Source organism: Alexandromys fortis, unplaced genomic scaffold (genome assembly GCF_014885135.2).
Source record: "Alexandromys fortis isolate MF-2015 unplaced genomic scaffold, M_Fortis_MF-2015_v1.1 scaffold_6, whole genome shotgun sequence".
NCBI lineage: Eukaryota > Metazoa > Chordata > Mammalia > Rodentia > Cricetidae > Alexandromys > Alexandromys fortis.
Genome location: NW_026067902.1, coordinates 1,105,181 through 1,130,965, shown reverse-complemented (window position 1 = coordinate 1,130,965; position 25,785 = coordinate 1,105,181).

Below are 25,785 nucleotides of genomic sequence, written 5' to 3'. Positions count from 1 at the left end.
TTTGTAAGTGGAAGGAAACTATTGAACAGTTTATAAAGATTGATTCCCAGTACATCTGTATTTGACTGACAGAGATGCTATTTTGAAACCAAAGGTCAAGAATTCCGAGTAATAACAAAACCCTCCATTTGTTCTGATTTACCAACCAGCCTCACTCATATTTTTAGACTTACACATTCTCCATGAGGAGACAGGCAAATGCAGCAGCCTGCATTGGAAGCTGTGAGCACAGAGTCAAACTACCGGCACCTTACTTAGCAAGGGTACATGCAGAGTCTCCCAGTAGGACTGGACGCCCTTGGCAACATGAGAACTGTTCTTCAGCACATGCTGAGATTCCCTTCCCAGATTCCCTTCCTCTGGCTTCCCTTCTAGTACCTTCTCACAGTCAGTTCTCAAACAAGCAGCTGGCACACATGTAATTTTTTGAGGGGGAGGGGTCTGTAGTTCTATGATCAGCCCCTCAAAAGCATGCATATCCCAAGGACCAGAAGACACGTTATCATAAATGTCCAGTAGAAGCCATACACAAACTAGTTGGAAATCAAATATGTCATCATTTACTAGGCATGACTAGGCAGCAACCAATCATAATTCAAGCAAGATCCACTAAAATTTGACTGAGACAAAAAAAAAAGTGGGGATGAACTCATCATATCTGTTCTTACCTCACAGCCTTGGAGATTCCACATCTGCCTTACAGTTATGTATTGCCACTGGAAAAGAAATGGTATTATCTATCAAGTTACTTATATGAAAGGCAGATTTAGTTTGTCAAAATAGTCAGTCTGGGGGTTTGAATGAGAGTGGCCCCAATATACTCATGGGAATGACATTATTGGAAGTGAGGCCTTATTGCAGTAGGTGTGACCTTGTTGGAGGAAGTGTGTCACAGGGGGTTGGGCTTTGAGTCCTCAGAAGTTTGAGGCAGGTCCAGTGTCCCTCTCTCTTCCTGCTGCCTGAGGACCTGAATGTAGAACTCCCAGTTACCTCTCCAGCACCACGTTTGTTTGCATGGGGCCATACTTCCCACCATGATGATATTAGACTAAACCTCTGAACTGTAAATCAGCTCCAATTAAAAGCTTTCCTTTATAAGAGATACTGTGATTATGGAGTCTCTTCACAGCAGTAAAAAACCCTAACTAAGACAGTCAGTCTGAGAAACTTTACAGACCCCAGTGGAGTAAGTGAAGCTATAAGCTATACTGTAGTAGTCAGTGAACAGTGCCTTCTCCCTTCTCAGAATATACGACTTCACAGTGATTCATAAGCCTTTCTGAAATTTTCCATCAAAAATCTGGGTTCAACAGAGAAAGAACCTCTTTGCTATTAAAAGTCACTTTACTAGTCTGGGTGGTGGTGGTGCAGACAAATTAACCAATAAGAATCCCAAAATGTGCTGCCCTGTGACTGCCTACAGCGCTTTGAAAATTATCTCATTGAGAACAGAGTTTAGGAACTTGAATACAATTTTCTTAAGGACGTTCAAGGAAGGGAATTACATGCTAATGACCTAAAAGACACTGTCCATAGGTGATATCCTAAAACTCTTTCCTCTATGGTAGGGCATTGAATGATCAGGTGAGTATGACAGCCTAAAGGATAATATTAAAAGACTTGGAGGTATGTTTTGGGCTGCAGAGTGCTAACAGATCATGCACAGTCACAGAACAATGGGTTTGCCAACCTGTTCAAGAAGCACTTGGTTATAACAACTAGTCTGACCATCCTGGTGGGCACTAACTAACAATCGTGGCACGAGTGACCATATCCTGACTCTGCCCTTTGTACTGGCCTCCAGCAGGGTTTTCTATTCTGTTCCTGGTTGCTGTTATATAGAAAGAACTGGAAAACGCCAATGAATGGCAGATGTTGCGTAACAAAGGCCAGTCCTCTTACCTCACATAGAGAGTTAAGCTTCAGAGAATCCATGAGATGAGTCTTCCCACACTGTACCCTTGTTCAGCTTCTACACTTTATTCTCCTTATCTGTCTTTCATAGATCCTCACCAGGTCCTCCTAAGAACATACAGATCATGACCCTCAGGTCTGATTCATAAAGATCTGACCAAAACAGTGTCATAACCATAGTGACTTTCAGAATCTCATGGATTCCACTTATTCCCCTGCTGCCCCAGGAAGCTCCTTTGTCATCTGTCCCTCACTGATCTTGCTTATGTCTTAATGTTCCTTCCCCCTCTCATCCAGAGTCTGTGGACAAATTCCAGAGGACATTGTATCTGCAAACCTCAGAGTGCAGTCCTGAAATAAAACCAAGTCTGCGTCAACTGTTTCAGCTATTTCTGTTCTGAGCCACTGCTGCCAAGTTCCATGCAAATGAGAAACTGCCAGATCATGGTGTTCCTGCAAAGCAAATGGTCCTCCTATAGCATCACACCAAATGGCCCGAACATTCTTCTTTGTAATTGCGATAATTTTACTACCGATGGAGATAGTTATTCTATAGAATGCTTACTAAATGGGGGCCAATGGCAGGAAGTATTTGTGGTCATATCCTCACTTAATTATTTAAAGTAGGAATCACTAACCCCAATATATTGTGGATGGGGGAAGTGAGGCGGGAGGAGTCAATAAACTCACTAAATGTCATATTAACTACACTGTGCTAGGCTACAGCTAGGAATCTGATCTGCCTACCATCAAATGTGTTTCTAAGCCCACTGCTGGCAATGCCCTCCACAGGGAAGAGTGGGATGAATTTTCTGGCACTGGCTCTTCTCACTCTTTCCTTTGATTCATATTAGCAAGGCCCTTGCCTCGGCTTTAGCAGCCTGGAACATAGACTGCTGATTTCCTAGCCGACTGGGCCTGCTCTATCACCCAGTTTTGCACCAAATTACACTACTCCTTTATGTGGTTCCAACTGCCAGTCCTCCCGTTATTCTTCCTTTTTCTCTGCGACGCTAAAATAGAACACATACACAAAAGCACTTATGGGCAATGGAGAACTCACTAAAGCAAGCATTCTAGCAACCATTTGTGTAGAAAACAATGCAGTAACTTCCTTTCACTCTGAGGGTCTTCTCCCTCCTCGAACTCTCTTAATACTCACTTCTCAGCTGGCCCCTGCAATGGCTTCCTACACAATTATTGGCATTCTCTCCTGTCTTTTATGTGAGCACAGAGGCCAGCCTGAAAGCTACCTTTTGTGCGACAAACACATATCAAAGGCATTTTTCAGAAAAGCAAATGAATTTCCTGAATCTGCTGCGAAGATGATAGGCGCCTTTTCTTATGTGGCAAATGTAAAGTTAAGGAGAAGCTGTCAGCGCTGGGTAGAAAAGGGCAGCCATTCGCACCTTTGTTCCAGACCCGGGAAATGCACACAAGGAGGCTGTGTGGTTCCATGAAGCCAAGAAAGAATTATCATCTTTTGAAGTGCTTCATGTATTAAAAAGAATTAAGAAATGCAACCAAAGTTCAAGAATTGTGGCCAATTAGAAACCTTTATGCTGGAAAAAAAAAAAAACAACAACTTTACCATTTGTGTGTGTGTGTGTGTGTGTGTGTGTGTGCGTGTGTGTGTGTATTTACAAATGCCCAACAATAAAATGGTACTACTTACAACCTAGTTGCAGGATTTAATGTGGTTTAAAAATTGTTTGGCTGACTGCATACTTCAATGTTAGAGAATATTTCTGAGAATGTCATGAATTCAATCCTCATTGTCAACTTGTAATAAATTTCCTATCATAAGGTCTACTACACATAGGAATATATACTTATGTATGAGTACATAGAAATGCAAAACAGCATACATATTAAGAGAGTATATAAAATATATCTATGTGTGTACGTATACGATGAATATGCCTATGTATATAAATAAAGCAATTGTCACTTAACCCACTTCTTTAAAAGAGATTAGAGCACGATTAAGTTTACAAAACCAAGAGGCTTCAATACCTTGCAAAAAAATTAAAGGGTGTATATACCATTCATCTTCCATTGGCTTTGGAATGGCAGAGACTCTCAGACATTTGATATGGTAGATGGACTTCAAAAGTAATGAACACCAGTTCCTTTCCTCTTGTATCCTCATGTCTCAGATTAAGATATGAAGTCCAATTCTGCTTCCGTTAAAACTGAGTCAGTAACTTTTCTGACCAATGTGATAAAGAACAAGTGTCATTCCAGAATTTTGAAGCTATCTTTTGTGGCTTCCTCTCTATCTTATGTATAGAAAGAAAGAAAATGAGGAAAAAACAAACCATCTGGCCTAATAAGTGGAAAGACACATTTAAATGGATGAGTTTTACACTGAAATGTCTTAAATCAATGAATCGGTCTGTCCAGTTATTTTGGTCCAAGACAAATGTTATCACAGAAAGAAATCAATTACAGTTTCTCAAGTTTGTATTCTACATAAGGTCAACTCTACTGACAATATCACCCTACAGCCATGGGAATGAATCCCACGAGATTCTATGCCCAAGCAGGACTAATTAGATAATTAGGCCATTCTACTTACATGGATAGAGACTATGAGTAGTTGATGGGGAAGCTCAGCCAATCACATTTGCCTAGGGTGTGGCCGCCTGGTGCCAGAGAAGAAAAACCTGGATATCCAGGTGCCTTCTCTTTTCACGCGGTGTTTTGGACATTGGAACTTTTACCCTGGTCTTGTGAGTTTTCCCTGTTTCCAATTATTAAATTATATTTGTTGTTTTTGAGCTGGTCTGGTTAATTCTAGCTTACCGGTCGACTATGCCCATCAAGTAGGCAAGGCACTCTTCCCATACTGGTCATTGGTTGATGGTGTTAAGCAGTTAGAGCAATAGGCAAGTAGGACAAAGTAGCAACCAGTGGCACCATCTACAGATCTTCTATAGGAATGAAATGTTATATATGACAACACAGGATGGAATAGTATTCAGCCTTAAAATTACATACAAGGCAATCTGTCCTTTTTGAGAAAATAAATGAATCTCAAGGACATTATGCAAAGTGAAAGAGAAATATTATAAGGCCTCATTCTCATTAAGACTCTAAGGAGTTGAATTCATTTACAAAAATAGAGAGTAGCCTGGTGGTTACAAGAGTATGGAGGAGTATAGTGAAAGGGGGTTTCCTTGATTAATACATATAGTGTTGAGGAAATATATATTCCATGTCCATTTATATGACTAAATAGGCATATCCAATAATACATATGCCTTGGTCAGTGTTTTGTCAACCTGACATAAACTGGAATCATCTAGGAAGAGAAACCTCGACTGAGAAAACATCTCCATCAGATTTCTAGTAGGCCCATCTGTAATTGCATTTTTTTTAATAAATGGCTAATTAGGTTGGGCCTGGCTCACTGCGAGAAGTGCTTCTCCTGGACAGTTGATTCCAGATGGAATAAGAAAGCAGGCTGATCAAGCCTTTGAGAACAAGTCAGTAAGCAAAGTTCCTCTGTATCCTCTGCTTCAATTACTGTCCCCAGGTTCCTGCCCTGACTTTCCTCAGTGATGGGATGTGACCTGGAAGTTTTAAGATTAAATAAACCCTTTGCTCTCCAAGTTATAGATATAAAAGTCCATAACTAAGATAATGTATTATATATTTCAAGATAAAGCAAGATTTTAAACATTCATACTCACATAAAGGAGTAATATTTAAAATGAAATATAAGCATCAGACTCACTGTTCTGCATGGTTTTATGTCAACGTGACACAGGCTAGAGTTAGCTATAAGGAGGGAACCTTGATAGAGAAAATGCCTCCATAAGATCCGGCTCTAGGGTATTTTCTTAATTAGTAATTGATGGCGGAGGGCACAGCTCACTGTGGGTGTGCTCACCCCTGGGCTGATAGCCCTGGGTTCTATAAGAAAGCACACTGAACTATGGGGAACAGGTCAGTAAGCAGCACTTTCTTCATGGCCTCTGCTTCAACTCCTGTCTGAGTTCCTGCCCTCACTGCCTTTGATGATGAACTCTTAGATGGAACTGTGAGTGGAATAAACCCTTTCCTCCCCAAGTTTCTTTGGGTCATGATGTTTTACCACTGTAAAAGCAACCCTAAGCATAACAGACACTTATTAGCATAACTTTAAAAATTAATAGATTCCATTTATTTAACTATATTAATACTTCTGTTCTGATGAACAATGTTGGCCAACTCTGTATTTTAGGGGTTTCTAATCACATTTAGAATTAAAATACTCACTGTATATATTCCTATCCTTATCTTTACTTCTTCTCTTTTCTCTCTGGTGTTATAAGCGATCATAATTGCCATGTGGACTACATCAGGATTCAATTAAAAAGCCCAAGCTGCAGGACACACCTTCAAGGGATTTTCTTAATAAGATTGATGTGGGAAGATTCACACTAAACCCGTGGTATAACTGCTGCGCCAGCCCATGGAAAAGGACAGGGGAAAAGGAAGCTTTTCCTTTTTGCCCTTTTCCCCCAACTCTACTGACAAGTTCATCCACACTACTCCGGAGGCATTCCTTCACCTGTGCTAGAATTAACCTCCTTAGGATCCCAATATAGACTGGAGATCAGCAGCTCCCAAGTATCTTCTAGGACTGTAGTGACCAATTGGAAGGGTTGAGAAAACCAGCCTCGCAGACTGAACAACTACCAGATTCTCTGAATCTGTGTGAGCACACAAACACACACACACACACACACACACACACACACACACACACTTCCTCAATTCTGCTCCTTAAAGAACTCTGACTACTGTATCTGGAGTATACAAAAGAATCTTTGCACCATTTGGTTCATGGCTGTAATTTGGCAGCCCATGACTAGGGAATAGCAAACATATATGGGGAATATTCAGTATCATGAGAAACGGATGGAATTTCATGAGCAATAACAACCACTTTTCAAATAGAACTTTTTTTAGTGCTCAGCTAAACACAGCTAAGAAAGTACACTGATTCCAGGACTTCCTGGGTCTTTTACTATGTAGTTAGTACCAAAAAGATGGATGGGTATGCAATGTTCCCTAAGCCTGGATTTTGCTTTTAAAACTTACAATATCATCTCAAGGGGACAGGAGGCTCTTCCACAAGAAGCTCTTAGAAATATACTCTCACACTTGTGCAATACAGTCGGGGCCTAATAAAATTCCTGAGGGTTTTCTGTGAACAAGAGAGAAGGCTAAAGTGTCATTTTGAGTCCAGCAATTCGTGTCCTGCTTACTGTGGTCCTGATCTGAGTTCTTCCCATGTAACTTCAAGATGGCTGTGGAGCCTGTCTGTCCAAAGAGAAGGTTTGAGGGTCCTACTGATTTCTTACACGCTGTGGGTTGACACATAGCTCAGACTAAAATACTGGCCTCTCTACTAGAAATTCACCCACTGTCAACCTGTAAAAGCCTAATAACCAGAAAGTTACCAAAAGCAAAGTTCTAATTTTATTTCTTTTTAAATATTCATGAAATGTTTAAAATAGAAACTAATAACAATGGCAATTTGGGCCCTGTTGTAAAATTATTCCCTATAAAAATAAGAATTAAACTATTAGGCTAAGATGGAAATTTTGGGTGACATTGGCTTGTGCTGCCTGTGGTACTTCTTACATCAGTTTGGGGGGGGGCATTGCTGATGTAATAGACGACCAACAGACTTCCCCCTTTGTTTTCAACTCTTCATTTTCTCATTCAAGTTACAGAAAAATAGAAAGCCCACATTGCCACTCAGTTATCCACTAATGATGCACCTTTAAAAAATGCATTTAGCTTCACTGAACCTGTTAGTTCTCTGTGAGCCTAAAGTGGTAAAGTTAAATGACATACTATGAGTTGCTATACTGCCCTGCCGTAGACATAGAAGGTGATTAAAAATGATTTATTTCCTCTCTGCTTTCTTCTTTTCCTTTCCTGTTGCCTAATGAACTCTCTGTCCCAGGCCTGCAGAGCACAGCATATTCTGAGCAGCACAAAAGATAAACACTGTGCTTATGAACCATAATCTGAGATACTAGGCAGAGGTCACCTTGGCAACGGAGCTTGAGTTTTCTGTATTTCGAAGAATGGACCAACGCTTTGTAGAGAAGATACAAAAACGTGTGATCCCAAGCGTGAGAGACTGAATTTTAGAAGTGCAGGTTCTAAGGAGAGTGGTCTTGGCCAAGCTCCTTTCTCAGGCGGAAGACGGTATTTGTGACTTACAAAGCATCTTAAAGGCTCACTACAGTCTTTGAAAACCTCCTCTGTCTTTTCCTGTCACTCAAGTCTTCCTGCCAGTTTCCCCAGTTGGAAGGCAGCAGCACATTTGCAGTCAAGACGCTCTCCTGTGCTTGTTTTAGCAATTCTATAGCACATGTTTCAAATTTACAGGGTCTTTTTTTAATATCTCTGAATCTATAAATTCTCAATCAGGGAAATGTAAAGTACCCAAATAACTGTCAACAATGCTTCCAGACTATGATTAGTGCATAGTTAATTGATTTTCAGTGACCATGGTGAGAAAAATTTGCCGAGAACCTGTTCCAGAAGACATAGGGACTCTAAACAAATTAGATTCCCTCCTTCTGCATAGAGGAAGACATGTTCTTAAGAAGTGCAGCACAAAAACACCAGGCACAGGCGACTCCAGAGGACCTGGTTACATTTTAGAGACCAGATGATTCTAATGTTTGTAGTTTTGCCTTTTTCTGATGTATAGAGAAAGAAACTATTGAAAATTATTTCTTTCTTTGGAATTATTATAATAGTACAACGAAAGTCTTTAATGCTGAGACCCAAATCAATCTAATCTTGAGAAATGGTACAAAACTCACAACAAAATTATTAGTTTGTAAAACACAGAAATGCACTAGACACTGCCACAAAATGAAAAATCATTCATCAATTCAAGATACTAATATTTGTGAAATTATCAATATAGCTATCATATCACAAACAAAATGAACATTTACCATCACAGGAAGGTATTGATTAACATGTATAAATCAAAATTGCTCCTTATTAAGAAGAGTTACTGTAAAGTAGGCATAAATTAGCATTCTAGAATACAAATGATGATAACTCAAAGTCAGCACTAAGTTTATTAAGGAATCATTTAGAAAATTTTGCATTAATGTCAGGAATAGAAACAGAATACTTTTTATTACCATTTTTGCATATTACTGCTCTAGGAATACAAACTATCAACTAAAATGTAGAAAAAATATCGTGAGAAAATAAGAAATAAAATAGTCATGTGAAGATGTTAACATGGATAACTTAAAATAACTTAGTACCTACCACAATCAGTCTGCAAGTTAAAAAAGTGTCTTGATGCAAAAGTAACATGCAGGAACCAGTGTCCCCCGTACACTTCTATCACTGGAAGACAGAATACGATCACTGACAGCCTATAAAATGGCAAATATGAAAATGTTTTACAGATAAGTTTAACAAAAATGCACACTGTATATAAGTGTAACAAAGAAAATAGAAAGCAAGAAGAATTTCTTATCACTGTGAAGATACCAAGCACTCCTGGCTTAGCTGTGGCTGAAACTGATGTAAATTAAAAACAAAACAAAAAACAAGTGATAGAATATTCAGAACTGCATAAATTCACTCGAGATTTCATATAGAAAAATCAGCAAGCAACAATAACCTTGAATACTATGAGGAAAACAATAACATGGAGAGCTAAGACAAACATAAAAGTCTACTATAGAGCCAATAATGATAATTTAAACAGTGACTCGTAATAACAGAACACAGGAGAAATCCAGGAACATACATATACAAATAACAATTAAGCATGAAGATACATCAATTTAGAGACAATTAAACAGAGGCTTATTCGGGAACATAGCAGAATCATATAATAGACTTCTAGAAAAATCACACATATAAAACAACATATGAAATGATACGTATAAATTATACATACAATTTTAATAGATGTACATTAAACTACATAGATAGCTTTACAACAAATTGAAAATTGATAAAAATGTGTTTATTATAGAAAATATAAAGAAAATGTAACTAAAACACTTTTCGTGTACCCTTGAGGTGATCAAAATTGCTATTTCTGAAGCCAAAAGTAAATAAAAATCTTGTAATACCAACAACAGTAGACCAGAAAATTCATGACACACTGTTGTGCAGATTTGACAGGAAGTCAATCACAAAGTGCTGAAAGCACGCAACGGCTGCATCAAGAAGAGGGATTAGCCCCATACATCTCATGCTGAATGACAGTTGGAGGTCAAACCAAGAGTAAGACTAGACGATCCCATTTGTAGGAGTGTTCAAAGTTCAAAGCTAGGCTTGCATTGGTGGTAAATGAGTAAAACAAGCAAAGGCAGTTACTATAAAGAGAGCATTGTGGTGGGGAATGAAGGATTGAGACTGGAAAAAGAGCAGCAGGGCTTCTTAGGACTTTCTGGGTCATTCGGAATGACGGTACTATCTGTGTATAGTTGACTTCGTCTATGGAAGTGTGGCATTCCACAAAAAAATAAATAACTCAAAAACTAAAACAGCTTCATTAAATTTGTGGTCAATTACAGAAAATTAATTTTATCAAATACAGAGTCTCTACAAATCTGTTGTTATAAACAAAAGCAATGCACTCATGGCACACAGAGGCAAAGTATGATGTCTGAGACCAATCTGGCCTGTACAATGAGTTCTTGTCACAAAAAAAAAAATTAAGACAATTCAAAAGAAAAGATGAACAAAGCTTATGACAGAAGTTTTATTACAAAGTTCCACATATTTTAAAATGACAACTTGACCTACAGAATGGAAATTAAAGTTTAACAGTGGCTTTGGAAGATACGGAGAGATCTAAGCATTTGTAAATATGTTAATTTGTGTTTTGGAAAAAGTCATTTTTTTTCATTGTCAGTAAAAATAAAAATTGGGACAATTTAAAAATTTCACTGATAGGATCAGAACCCCTTGCCACTGACCTTGGCTTCCGACTTGGTGGGAGCCTAGCCAGTTTGGATGTTCACCTTCCTAGACATGGACGGAGGGGGGAGGACCTTAGACTTTCCACAGGGCAGGGAACCATGACTGCTCTTTGGATTAGAGAGGGAGGGGGAGAGGAGAGGGGGGAGGGGGAGAAGAGTGGGGGGAGGGGGAAGGAAATGGGAGGCTGGGAGGAGGCGGAAACTTTTTTTTCTTATTCTCAATAAAAAAAAAGAAAAACAAAACAAAACAAAACACCCAAACCAACTATTTTTATAATCTCATTAAAAATACAATTGAATGCTCTAGAGAGATAAAAAAAATTTCACTGATATTAGAAATGTACAAGAAATGGCAGCTCACCTTCTAGGAGTTTTACCTTTAGGCATACATGTGTGAAAAGATGGGTACCCAGTGTTATTCTGTGGGTATTGTCTGTAACTGCAAATTATTCTAAGCAGAACCTGAGGGGAATCTCAGTGGGCACAAGCAGGTGGATCAAAATTTTGATCCCCAGCACCCATGTAAGGGCAGGCCAGACTTGGCAATTCATCTGTAATCTCAGCATGCGGGATTAGAGACAAGAGATTACCAGAACAAGCTGGCTAGCTTGACTTGCCACCTGAGAAACTTAGTATACAAGGTAATGAGGTAGTGAATGAGAGAGAGAGAGAGAGAGAGAGAGAGAGAGAGAGAGAGAGAGAGAGAGAGAGAGACTCACCACCAACCTCTAGTCCCTATGTACATAGGGATACACACATAGTACATGGACAGGTAGGCAGTTGTATCACACCACACAGACATGCAAGTAATTATAAGCAAACTAAGTATCTGCCAGGAAGGATTTGTTAAACTATGTTCAAAGGAACTATCCCCTCCCCCAAGACACACACACAGTAGGTAATCCAATGGTCAGCAAAAACCACACATAGATAGGAGCAACAGTAAATGGACTCTGCATACAGCAATAATAAAAAGAGAAGAAGGGTCTTGAATTCGGGAGGGGGTGGAGTTGTGGAAGAAGTTGGAAAGCATAGCAATTTTATATACAGTACTCATGCAGAAAACTCAGGAAAAAAATACTATAAGAAACTATACAATTAAACAGTACATTGCCATTTAAAGATATTTTAAAACTTTGTAGATCTATTTCAACTGATATGTGAAAAAATAACATAATAACCTTTAAAATTACTCAAGCAGAGAGTTATTTAGTATACATCCTTTATATGATTATGGGAAAAGAATACAAATTTCTATCAGTGATTTCACACACCATTTGCCTCTGGGAATGACAGCATTGTGATTTTAGGACAAAGAAGAGGAGATGACTTATGCCTGGTTACGATCCAGAACCTTCGACACCTTTTCTATCATCTCTCTTTCAACATTTCTGTCGCCCTCCCACTGCAGAATTTTCCTTGTTGCCGTCTTAGTTTCCCTTCTTGCTTTAGAGTAACTCTGAGAAAAGGAAGAATACAAGAATAAATAGATTGCATCTAAAAACTATGATTTCCGTGCTTTATTGGTCTTTGAAACTTTTTTTTCCTTTTGCAGATCTCTATGTGGTGTATAGGCACTTGTATATGTGTGCTTACATGTATGGGGCCGATGTGTGCACAGTGCATGTGCAGCCCCAAGGATGACAATTGGATGTTCTTTGAGTGCTCTTTCTTTTATTCATTGATGCTGGGTATCTCAATTGAACTCAGAGTTCACCTATATAACTAATCAGAAAAATCACCTTGCTCTGGGGGTTCCCTAACTCTGTCTTCTAAGCAATGGAATTACTCAAAGGTTGCCACACCCACCGAAGATTTATTTGGGGTCTGGGAGTCCAAATTCTTTCCTCATGCTTGCAAACTAAGAGCCACTGAGTCACCTCCTTATGCAGGGTTTTGGAAATTTTAACCAAATCTGCTAAATTAAATAAACCATTTTCAAAGAAAAAGTTAAATACTTACCTTTAGTTAAGTAGCTTTCCTAATTTGCAGCAAAGACTTAGTGTCCCAAAGACAATGACAAAAAGCAGGAAGAAGATGAATGATTATTCTAGTTCATATTTTAATTAGAGTAGTTTGTGATTTCTACATTCCCACCCTGGAGTTCTATGGAAGTAATCAATAAAAATAGGTTTTACTGATCCAAAGTGCTTTCAGAATTTACAAATAAGTGTCTACCCATCATTTATGGCTACAGAGCTTAAACACAAATTTATTAATTCAAATTATTTCTCCAGCTTACACTTTTCTATTTTCTATCTACACTGATTTTAAGCACCTTTGGAGTAGATATGAGCCCTTGAAGAAGAACACAAATACTAATTTTGCCAAATTTGCGTTAGAAATTTTATTTTGCTTCCTACCACTTCATTTACTCTCATTATATTCCTGAACAACTACTGGGAAATTTAAATTTGCCTTTCTCGTGCCTAAATATTGAAGAAAGTCCTTGGTCAACTGATGCATTCAATGGAAACATGATTCATTGTCCTGGACCCGTCTATTCTCACTATCGGACCGAGTTGCCTCGGCAAATGATTACACATTTACTTTCTATTTACAGAAAAGCGGCTGGCCTTGTGTGGATCTCTGTGTACTAGGGAAACATGCCGAGCAGCCTTAAGGACATGTGCAAATATAATTGGTAGAGCTTGATAATTTCAGTGAGTGAGTGGTATGGTGCAGATGAGAAAGTAGAAAACTAGAGGTGAATACAGTTTGTTCTTCATCTCTAGGCTTTTCCAGTTGATGCCTTTGATCCCTCCAACAATCAGGGAGCATGAGTGCATGACGTCATTTAGAGAGGTAGTGCTTCTGAGTTCTCATCAAATGGTAAAGGATCAAGGTTTGGTGCTGCTCGTCCAAACTAAAGCATAGATAGATGTGATGCAGATTTCTGGAGTCTATGTCACACTCTGATCCACAGTTCATCAGTTCATAGCTGCTACATTATAGTTATGCAGTTTGTCATGAATGATCACATTCTCCTTAACTGACAAAAGCGAGGGAGGGAAAGAGAGAGGGAGGGAGGGAGGGAGGGGGAGAGAGAGAGAGAGAGAGAGAGAGAGAGAGAGAGAGAGAGAGAAAATTTTATTGACTTGAGAAGCCTCCAAGCTGTCAGCATTTTCAATCATTCTTTTCCCCTGCTTTCTTCCGAATCTTCTGAGCACCACCATCTGAAACTATGGAGTGAAGGTAGAAGAGAGAAGTTGATGGAATGCATATACATCATTGTCTTTTCATTCATTTTCTAGTTTCCCATCATCTGACACTAGAGATAGAAATGAATCAAATCCTAAGTTTTTCCCTGGCACGTTGATGGTTCAAAGGGCTCAGTGACATTCCAAAACACAAATTAGCATATGCTAACTTAGGATACAGATAGGCAGATATTAAGAGGAGTCTTGGAACAAGGCTACACAAGAAAGAGGAGCAGATTGTCTGGTTTGGCAGATAGACAGGGAGAAGGTACAGAAAAAAAATTGCAAAATAGGATCAAGGAAAGAGAGACCTGAACAGGCTTTCTGACTGGATAGATATCACCCCTTGCAGAAGATTATAGGAAGTTTTAGAGTTCAGTTCCCTTTTCCTCCCAAGCAAGACAAAACAATGGATTGTTTTATAGAATTCTCCGGCCCTTTCTCACAGAGATTTAACCCATTAACCTAGAGTTAAATTATTAAAACTCCTATTAATATCAACATTGGAAAGCTATGAAAGAGTAGGGTATAGGGTGAGGTGCTGAATATCTCTGTGGCTATAATGCCAGTCTGGGAGAGAGTAAGCGTTTGAGGAGAAGTCTGCAGATGGAGAAATAAGACTTCAAACTCAGTCGTGGACTTAACTTGGTTATATGACGCTAGGCTTCACATATATTTTGCCACTATAAGGAAAGAACTAGAAAAACTATAAATTCAAATATACTCACCTATAATTTTTTGATTTTCAGTCTACATCACAGCATTACCTTTTGATTGAAACTCTAGGGTTCTACAAATTATATTTTGGCAGTTCAACTTTGAAAATGCACATTCAGCTTTTCATCCTCGAATCCATTCAATGTTAAGTATTTTCATTTCTGTAAGCTCAAAATTTAATCACGATTTTGCAACATAAGTCAATCTATGATTATAGATATATTCAGTTATTCATGAGCCCACATTACCTGAATATGTTTGCATGTTGGTATAAAGGCAAATGATCAGCATTTTTCTCAGCTTTCTGAAAGCGAATGTTCGAACAGAGAATTAGTGATGCTGACAGTATTACCGGAAAAAAAGGCGACTGTGTATAGAATTAGTCATTCATAGTAGACACCCAGATGCTACCCACTCAACACCTGCCGTGGAGAGAAACATTCTGAAGCTATTGAAATCACATTCCAAATTCTTAAACAAAAATCAAGCAGGCCTTCATTTTGTCACACCAGAAAATGTCCTCTTAAACACTGTAATTGTGAGCGCAATTTCTAAACAAATTAAAGTAGACAGCTCTTTGTGTAGAGGGATACGACACAAAAACAGACAAGCTAATGATCACATAACTTCGATTAATACTCTAGCCACATAGGCTGACGTGTGAAAACCAGGCCAGGTGACCAATCAAGAAGTGATTGGGGATGGCTGATAACAGTCTCTCAGGAATTCCGCTGAACTCAGCTAATGTGATTTTGCTTGGAGTTTAAGTCAAATTTTAGTCTTTCCATTAGGAGATAAAGAAGCTAATGTATTTTAAACCTGCCTGCTCTCTCTCTCTCTCTCTCTCTCTCTCTCTCTCTCTCTCTCTCTCTCTCTCTCTCTCTCCTTACCAAACTCTCATTCAGCCTGACCAATATTCCTTCAATGTAATGGGGAGAAGTCATTACTGCAGTAGGTGCTGAGCCCACAAAGAATGTCTTTCCTTTGACTATTCTGTGCTTTTGTGCTTTGAGAAACTTGGAATTTTTGAATTATCTCCTCTTTTTTCTTTTCATTTTTTTCTACAAAAAAAGGCTGTCTATTTATTTTACAACTCATACATGCTTTTCTAAAACTTATACTCTAGACATATTCATTGTCATCTCTTAAATTCCTACTCAGATTCTTCTCCGTCTGTAAACTAACCCAAACTGCACATTGTAATTTCACGCAAAGCAAAGGACACACCTAACATCACTAAACTTGATTGCTCTCCCGTGAATATTTTTCTATAACACAGGTGCTATCACACGGTGTTATACAGTTACTAGGATACGTCTTCCAAAGAGTATTTTCATTGAAGAAATGGTACCGTGCCCTATACCAACTGTGAAGATAAATGAAATGATAAACAAATGGACACAAACTACTGCCAAAATTTATAAGCTTCCCAAATGTTTTCACACAAAAGTGAATTCCTTATTTTGGAGTCCATCTGAAGAATAATACCACTATATGCATTAAAATATCAGAGTTCAGGCTGGGAAGATTGCTCAGTAGTTAATAGTGGGCTGCTCTTCCAGGAGGCCTAAGCTTAAATCCTAGCACCCATATGGCACATCGCAACCATCAGTGACTCTAGTCTCAGGGGAACTGACACCTCTTCTAAACTCTGCAATGCACAAGGTACACAGAAATATGTACAGGCAAAACATTCATACCTATAATATAAAAGAACGTGAATTTAAAAAATAAAAATGAGAATTTAAAAGTCTTTACCCATAATACATCTTTGTCCCCACAATTATATTTAGGTATTTTTTTTTAAATATTTTATTTACAAATACTTTTTACATGTGGTAATGAATATGGCAAAAGCAATAATAAAGTATTGTTTCAGAAATAAACTCAGTGGGGAAATTCACAGATGTGAGATTAGATTTTCCTCTGTAATCTCCATAAAAAACTATTAAGCAAACTTAATGTATTGGGAAAACTAATATATCTTTCAAAATGATTGCTTCCTTTCTTATTTATAGTCGCTGCATTGACTACTGAGGCATTCACTAAACTATACCATACTGAATCCCTTCAGAACAGAAGAAAAAAGCAAAATAACTAGGAAGTTAACCTGCTGATAAGAAAGATGTCACAAAACAAACCTGTAATATGGCTAGAGGAGATAAAGGCCAAGGAGCAGAAGATACCACAGAGACCACTACCAAAAACACAACTCCCAAAGTCAGAGACAGGCACACCAGGCCACTCTGCTCCTAAAATTGATTTGGATTTGACACCCAACCCTGATCGAGTCAGTGTGATTTCTTTTTTGTATACTGTTGTAGATGGACAGCCACAAGCTACAACATTAAAAATAAAAAAAAAAAACTACTAAAGAATAATCTATAAGTGAAAATCGAGTGGTAAAAGGAACCGTGAAACTGCTGTTTGAAGTCTTGGTAAACCATTTCCTACAATTGTTCTATGTTCAAATTGGTCACTTTTGACAAACAGCAGTACTTCTGCACAACCTCTGTTCATTCTGAAAAGCTGCTTAACGTTTGGAGATTGTGATTAGCCAAAACAGTCTCTGACTCAAGGCAAAATTACCTTCTGTTAGCCTTGACATCAGAACTTGTGGAGGAAGGAGACTTCGTGTTCTGGAGTTGTCAGAGGAAGAAACAAATCACTTAAATCTCCAGCTGGTTACCACCTCAAATCTGTTCTAATAAATCATGCTCTTTTGTGAAAATCAGTTAAGTGCAGTGCATTTCTGATTCATTGCCTATAGTCTTCATGGCAACCAAGCAAGCAGGCTCTGTTATTACTCTGCCTTTGATAGAAACCAAGGCTTCAACTAGTTACAGGGGCTGCAAATATAATAACTAGTAAAGGCTGGAGTTAATGTATGAAACTAAGTGTGACTAGTTCTAAAATCCATGCTCCATCTACTATTACAGTTTTCTATCTTCAGCTTATGCATTTTAACAGAATGCAAAATGTATGTGGATCCATAGTAAGTGAAGTGGATGAAAGAAAGGAGACTCTAGTTGAACTATATGGGGAAAGCTTGCAATCGTACGACTTAGATCCTTTCTTTATTCCACGACTTAGACTTTTTTCTTTATTCCCTAGCCTCCGTAGAGCAGCCAATAGCTTCTGTGGGAAGCTAGGTCTCTGTGGAAACACTGTACTGAAGCCACGGTCATTTCCCCACATATATAGACATATCCTTATACATGTTTTGGATCATATTCTCCAATGCTTGCTTGATCTCACTGTTTCTTTTTTTAATTAATTAATTTATTTATTAAAGATTTCTGTCTCTTCCCCACCGCCTCCTCCCCTTTCCCTCCCCCTCCCCCATTCAAGTCCCCCTCCCTCGTCAGCCCAAAAAGCAATCAGGGTTCTCTGCCCTGTGGGAAGTCCAAGGACCACCCACCTCCATCCAGGTCTAGTAAGGTGAGCATCCACGAAACTGCCTAGGCTCCCACGAAACCAATAGGTGCAGTAGGATCAAAAACCCATTGCCATTGTTCTTGAGGTCTCAGTAGTCCTCCTTGTCCGCTATGTTCAGCGAGACCAGTTTTGACCCAGGCTTTTTCAGACCCAGGCCAGCTGGCCTTGGTGAGTTCCTGATAGAACATCCCCATTGTCTCAGTGTATGGGTGCACCCCTCGCGGTCCTGAGTTCCTTGCTTGTGCTCTCTCTCCTTCTGCTCCTGATTTGGACCTTGAGATTTCAGTCCGGTGCTCCAATGTGGGTCTCTGTCTCTGTCTCCTTTCATCGCCTGATGAAGTTTAATATTCAGGAGGATGCCTATATGATTTTCTTTGGGTTCTCCTTCTTATTTAGCTTCTCTAAGAACCCGAATTATAGGTTCAATGTCCTTTATTTATGGCTAGAAACCAAATATGAGTGAGAACATCCCATGTTCCTCTTTTTGGGTCTGGCTTACCTCACTCAGGATGGTGTTTTCTATTTCCATCCATTTGCCTGCAAGCTTCAAGAAGTCCTTGTTTTTTACTGCTGAGTAGTACTCTAATATGTATATATTCCATACTTTCTTCATCCATTCTTCAATTGAAGGGCATCTAGGTTGTTTCCAGGTTCTGGCTATTACAAACAATGCTGCTATAAACATAGTAGAGCATATACTTTTGTTGTGTGATAAGGCCTCTCTTGGGTATATTCCCAAGAGTGGTATTGCTGGGTCCATGGGTAGGTTGATCCCAAATTTCCTGAGAAACCTCCACACTGCTTTCCAGAGTGGTTGCACAAGTTTGCATTCCCACCAGCAATGGATGAGGGTACCCCTTTCTTCACAACCTCTCCAGCAAAGGCTATCATTGGTGTTTTTGATTTTCGCCATTCTGACAGGTGTAAGATGGTATCTTAAAGTTGTCTTGATTTGCATTTCCCTGATCGCTAAGGAAGTTGAGCATGACCTTAGGTGTCTTTTGGCCATTTCAACTTCTTCTGTTGAGAGATCTCTGTTCAACTCAGTGCCCCATTTTATAATTGGGTTGATTAGCCTTTTACGGTCTAGTTTCTTGAGTTCTTTATATATTTTGGAGATCAGACCTTTGTCAGTTGTGGGGTTGGTGAAGATCTTCTCCCAGTCAGTGGGTTGCCTTTCTGTCTTAGCAACAGTGTCCTTTGCTTTACAGAAGCTTCTCAGTCTCAGGAGGTCCCATTTATTCAATGAGGCCCTTAGTGTCTGTGCTGCTGGGGTTATACGTAGGAAGTGGTCTCCTGTGCCCACGTGTTGTAGAGTACTTCCCACTTTCTCTTCAATCAGGTTCAGTGTGTTTGGACTGATATTGAGGTCTTTCACCCACTTGGACTTGAGTTTTGTGCATGGTGATAGATATGGGTCTATTTTCATTCTTCTACAGATTGACATCCAGTTTTGCCAGCACAATTTGTTGAAGATGCTCTCTTTTTTCCATTGTATACTTTTAGCTCCTTTATCGAAAATCAGGTGTTCATATGTTTGTGGGTTAAAGTCGGGGTCTTCTATTCGATTCCATTGGTTGACTTCTCTGTTTTTATGCCAATACCAAGCTGTTTTCAATACTGTAGCTCTGTAATAGAGTTTGAAGTCAGGGATGGTAATGCCTCCAGACGTTCCTTTATTGTATAAGATTGTTTTGGCTATCCTGGGTTTTTTGTTTTTCCATATAAAATAGCAATTCTACCAAAAGCAATCTATAGATTCAATGCAATCCCCATCAAAATTCTTCACAGATCTGGAGAAGACAATACTCACTGTTTCTTTTAAAGAAACTGGGGTTTCTTTTCCACCCCAGCCATGAACTTTAACATCATGAGTCTCTTTAATTTATGCTATCATTTCCTCCATTAAATTTTAAGTTCTGTTCCCAAGTTCCAAACTTAAAGTGCTAAAGAATAAGATTAATCAAAATTGAAGGAAACTGATCATGGCCAAAAAATGGAGGGAGGTCTTACTAAGAAGCAAACGTTATTTTACACCTACACAGTCAACATCAGTTGTATTTTGTATAGTTTATACCGATCCACTGCATATGCCTTCATTTAACTTATATTTATTTCATATTGTGTACGTTTACAAATACAAAAAACAAAACGGAACGACCTATGTTTCTCTATGACTCAGCTGTGAAAGTTTAAAAGAACAATCTGTAGGCTCAGGAATTCTCTTGGCAATCCTGGTCAGGGCAGAATGATGTTATTTTAAATTCTTCTCTCATTAGCAGAGGCGCTTGCTTCTTCAGAGTTCCTGTGCATTTGTGTCAGGATTGTTCTGGCATTTTTTACTGTGGTGTTTAAAAATCGCGATGCCGTTCCACTGCCGTTTCTGACACACTCATTAATTTGTTCCCAGCGGCAGTTCATTACCGACATCACAAGCAAAGCGTGCTCTCTCGTTGGGCACAGAGGGCCCACCGGAAATGAAGCAGACAGGGCAGCCATGCACCCCAGAGCAAGCAGCCAGTCTTGTCTCCTGCAGCAAGTGACTGGAATGAAAGGATCCTGCCTCCTGTTGCCTGGCACCTTCTGAGGCTTCCGCTGCAACGAGCAGCAGTTCTTTGATAGGGTTGGGATCTCGCCGTGACTGTGATGCTCTGTCACTGGTCGGTCGTGTTACTTTGGATGGGGTTAAGAAATAGCTCCAGACTTTTAGTACAAAGAAGGTTTAACTCTGTCCCTTGTCATCTAATGTGTTCTGCTTCCTGGGCACACAGCTCCTTCCTGGGTCTGCAGGGAGATTGGAACTCTGAATTGCATCCTCTACTGAGATCTTATCGGGGTGGGTGATAAGAAAGCCACCTAACACCTCAAGAATAATCAGAGCCTTGTCAAACTTGGTTTTGACAAGGTGATGTTTTTAGTTTTAGTTATTAGAGGGTGAGAAAGCAAGAGATCAAGAGGGGTTGTATGCTGTATGTGGACACATGTACCAAGGCATATGGACGTCAGAGAACAATATTGAGGAAATGGTCCTTTCGATTTCTACTTTTTATGAGCTCTAGGGATTGAACCCAGGTCTCTAGACTTGCATAACGTGCACCATGACCCACTGTACCATCTTGCCGACCTTAGGAAAGCCTTAGCTTTAAAGAAACTTTGTGTTCTAGATTGGGGAATAAAGATTTGTTTTTCTTTTTGTTTTTGTTTGTTTGTTTGTTTTCCTGTTACCTTTTTGTGGTTGTCTGTAGTCTTATCAGTTCCTGGCCCACAATAGAGCAACACCACCCTAACCATGAGCCAGTCCTCTGAACTATGGGCATCTCAGGATACCCTCCCAAACTTCAGCGTCCATCACCATTTCATTTGGCTGTTCCCTTCTGTGTCCCGTGCTGGGTTAGTGAACTGTGGATGCAACAGGGCATGCAAAACGGAGATTGTATGTTGAGGGACAGAACTTAGAGGGCTGGGTTCAAACCACTGCTCTCTCCCAGCATAGAAACCACACCAGCGCTTCACCCTGGTTTATACCACAAACAAAATATGATTAAGAATATGTAGAATTAGGAGTGGGGTTGCTTCTAAGCATTAAGCACCCTTTAAAAATAATATAGGCAGGTTCGTTGAACGGAAGCCGAGATGAATTACCCTCCGATGATCTTTATTCCAGTGACAGCATGGAAGCGATAAGCAGTGAAGATGGAACCCCGACAAGAGACAGCGTGAACCCTAATATCCAAAGAATAAATAAGGGTGTTCCTCTTACAGTCGTCAATGGTAGGAATGAAGGGTTACATTCTACATCATGCGACCATGTCTGTGTGCTAGAAGTCAAGAAAACATTGGTCAAAGCCTAGTAAAACTCAAGGTCATTCTGAGCCAGAGCAGTTGGGAAGCGGGGGAGGGGGGGGGCTTGTTTACAGGAGTGAGGGGGACAACTCAGCTTTCTTATTCACCCAGCCCTGGAGAAAAGACTGCACGGGAGTGTCTGGCATTGCTGGGGAAAAGGCGTAGATAAAGGATCTGTGAGTGGAGATGGCTAAACAACATCAACTTGGAGCAAGACACCACTAGCAGCCAGTCTTTGCAGCTCACCCTGAAGCCTGGTGTGAAAATTCCAAACACTTCCTGCTTAAGGACTTCAGAAGACAGAAGTAGTCTGGAGAGATACATAACTATTCTTTTTTTTAAAAAAGGACATTAAGTTCTGCATTTAATTTAACAGTTTAATCTAAAATCATCAGTATTGTATGGCATTAGTTTTCTCATTTAATTTTAATTGAAAGTTTAGAGTTTTTCTTTGTCACAGTGTTTTCATTCCTAAAGCCAAGAGCTATGATTGACTTATTACTATATTAAAAATTCTACATTTGTTTGAGACATATCAGGTAACCTGTGATATGGCAAAAGTATGTAAACACGAGACTGTTATTTACTGATGTTCATTGTTACCATTTCGTGTGTGTGACTGCAATCTTTTTAACTGATTTTTATTGAGCTCTACATTTGTCTCTTTTCCCCTCCCTGCCTCTTCCCTCCCCCCTTCAACCCTCCCCCAAGGTCCCCATGCTTCCAAAGTTACTCAGGAGATCTTGTCTTTTTCTACTGTTCTTTAGAAGCTCTGCCAAGGAGAAGGGCCACTCTTCTATCATCGGCATTTGAACCATCAGCAATTTTGAGCATCTCCATCTTCAGAACATCACAAATGGACCACTGCTTGCTGCCTCCACAGCTGCCATTCTCTTACCTGTTCTTGAAGCTCTGAAAATAACCTATTAAACATTGGATTCCTGCTTTCATTCTTTCTTCCCCTCTACTGCAACATCATGACAGGTATGTCTTTAAACGTGTAAGGTCTTGTTCCAGTTTTTTTTTCATTCTTTGATAAAACACTGCAGCCAACAGTAGCATGGGAGGAAAGAATTTGTTTGTCTTACACTTCCAGGTCAAAATCCACCATTGAATGAAGTCAGGGAAGGAACATAAGGCAGGAACCTGGAGGCAGGAACAATGGAAGACTATTGTTTCTGACTTGTTCATGTTTAGCTAGATTTCTTACAAAACACAGGATCGCCTTCCTAGGGATGGCACTGCCTAGAGTAGGCTGGGGGCTCCTGCATCAATTAAGACAATCAAGACAAACTCTCATAGACATGTTCACAGACCAGTCTGATAAAGATGGTTACTCAATCAAAACGTTTAAGGTGACTCTAGGCTTTGTCAAATTGCTAGTTAATGCTAAGGAAGACAGTCCCATTTTTGTCGTGTTCAAAAATTTGCACTGTTTTAAGAACAGAGAAATACAAAATTGCATAGTTATCAGAGGATTTCCAATGCTCTATGATCTCGGTGATGTAGGGTCCAGGTATTCCTTCTCTTTGGATGTGTCCATGAACTGTACTCCTCATGCTATACTGGAATATGTGCACCAGTAAGTTCCTGGCTTGGCATGAAGCACTGACTCTGTCACTGTCTGAAGCTCTTATTCCTGGAAAGCTCCCTGAATTTATATCCTCCTTTCCATAGTGATGTGGGATTATCCTCTGTATACTGTGAATATCATTGTTTAATAAAGAAACTGTCTTGGGACTGCACAGGGCAGAATAGAGGTAGGCGGGGAAAACAAAACTGAATGCTGGAAGAAGGAAAGCAGAGTCAGAGAGAAGCCATATAACACTTCTGGAGACAGACGTAGGACAGAACCTTGCCAGTAAATCATAGCCATCTGGTAGTACACAGAATAATAGAAATGGGTTAAATTAAGGTGTAAGAGCTAGCCAATAAGAAGCTAGAGCTAATAGGCCAAGAAGTGATTTAGTTAATATAGTTTCTGTATGGTTGTTTCGGGATTGAGCAGCTGGGAACAAACAAGTGGCCCCCTACAACACCATAGGGTCTAGCAGAAATATCATTTGTTTATATTGTCCTTCTATGACCTGCCTGTTTTACCACTTTATTTATAGTGTATGTGTGCATACATACTTACCCAAGTGTATATATTCCCCATTGCCTATATGCTTTATTTTTCTTTGTAGATTCATTATTTCCTTCTGTATATCCTTTTGCTTATTTCTCCATTGTCTATTTTACATGTCTCATCTTAGTTAAAATATAGGAAGTTTATATTCTAACTTCCTATGAACTCTTTGGCTCCTCTGACTCGCTATTTTATTCCTAAAATAACAAGGAGTCCTTTGAGGTGTTCAATAATTACTTGTAAAAATGGCAGCATGAATGAGTTGATTCAAGTACTGTAATGACTGTTTTGCCATCAAAGCACACCCTGAGAAAGCCTCAGAAATAACTGACTTCCATGACTCAGAAGAGCATCGTTACATCAGCTTTAAGATGCAGTATGCAGCCATGCTAAACATGGTATATAAGGGCTACTGTAGGTAAGGTGGCCATAAGCCTATCCTTGAGAGGAATATCCATTTCCTTGAAATTCATCAAGAATAAATAAACTGATAGAATAAAACAACAGCTGACTTCTTCTCTTTGATGGTATTCTGTATTCTGTCCCTCTTGTTTCCTCAATATTTTCCTTTTAAGAATTGGTTTGTTTGTTTGTTTGTTTTGAGACAGGGTTTCTCTGTGTAATACTGGCTGTCCTGGAACTCACTTTGGAGACTAGGTTGGCCTGGAACTCACAGAGATCTGCCTGCCTCTACCTCCTGAGTGCTGAGATCTATTTAATTTTTTGTGTATGGGTGTTTTGCCTGCCTATATTTTAGCGCACTGTGTGCATGCAGTATCTGTGAAGGCCAAGAGAGGGTATTGGATCCCCAATGGAATTACAGATGATTGTCAGCTGCCATGAGTTTGCTTGGAATCAAGCCTGGTTTCTCTGAAAGAGGAGCCAGTGCTCTTACCTACTGAGTCACAAACCTATCCTTGATGATTTCTGGGGAAACACTTCACGCTGCACAGAATGTGAACCCAGTAGTTGAGTTCCCATAAGATTATGGTTCTCTTATTATGGATGTGAGAAAGATACAAAGCTTCAGGGAAACCTATTTATGAAACTAAAAAATGCCAGCAAAAAGCAATAAGGTCAAGAAAAACTACTTAGGCAAGGAAAACAAATAAATGAACATCCATCCCTAATGTGTTTTCTTTAAACATCACCTAATATTCAGTAGTGTGTATGAACCATAATGTATTCAAGCCTTACCTTGTTGATACAGTTCCCAGCTTAATTTCCATTTTCCTTCTCAGAAAACTGAAATAAACACACTCTTGCATATATATCAGATCACACCTTTTTGTGCTTTTATTTCTCTAGGCAAAAATTCCCCAGGGTAGGACTGCTTGCAGTAAGGTATCAACATTTATAATTTTAAACAATATTTCTAAGTAACTTACCCAAATGTAATAGTAACTTCCTCTCCTAGCAGGAACATCTGACAGTAGCCAACCACTATTCCCCCCACCCCCCTCAAACATATACCATAATATGATGCAAAAAATACTAGTTGTACCATACTGGGTTGGAAATTTGATAACTCAAAACACAGTCTTTATTTTTGTGTGCATTT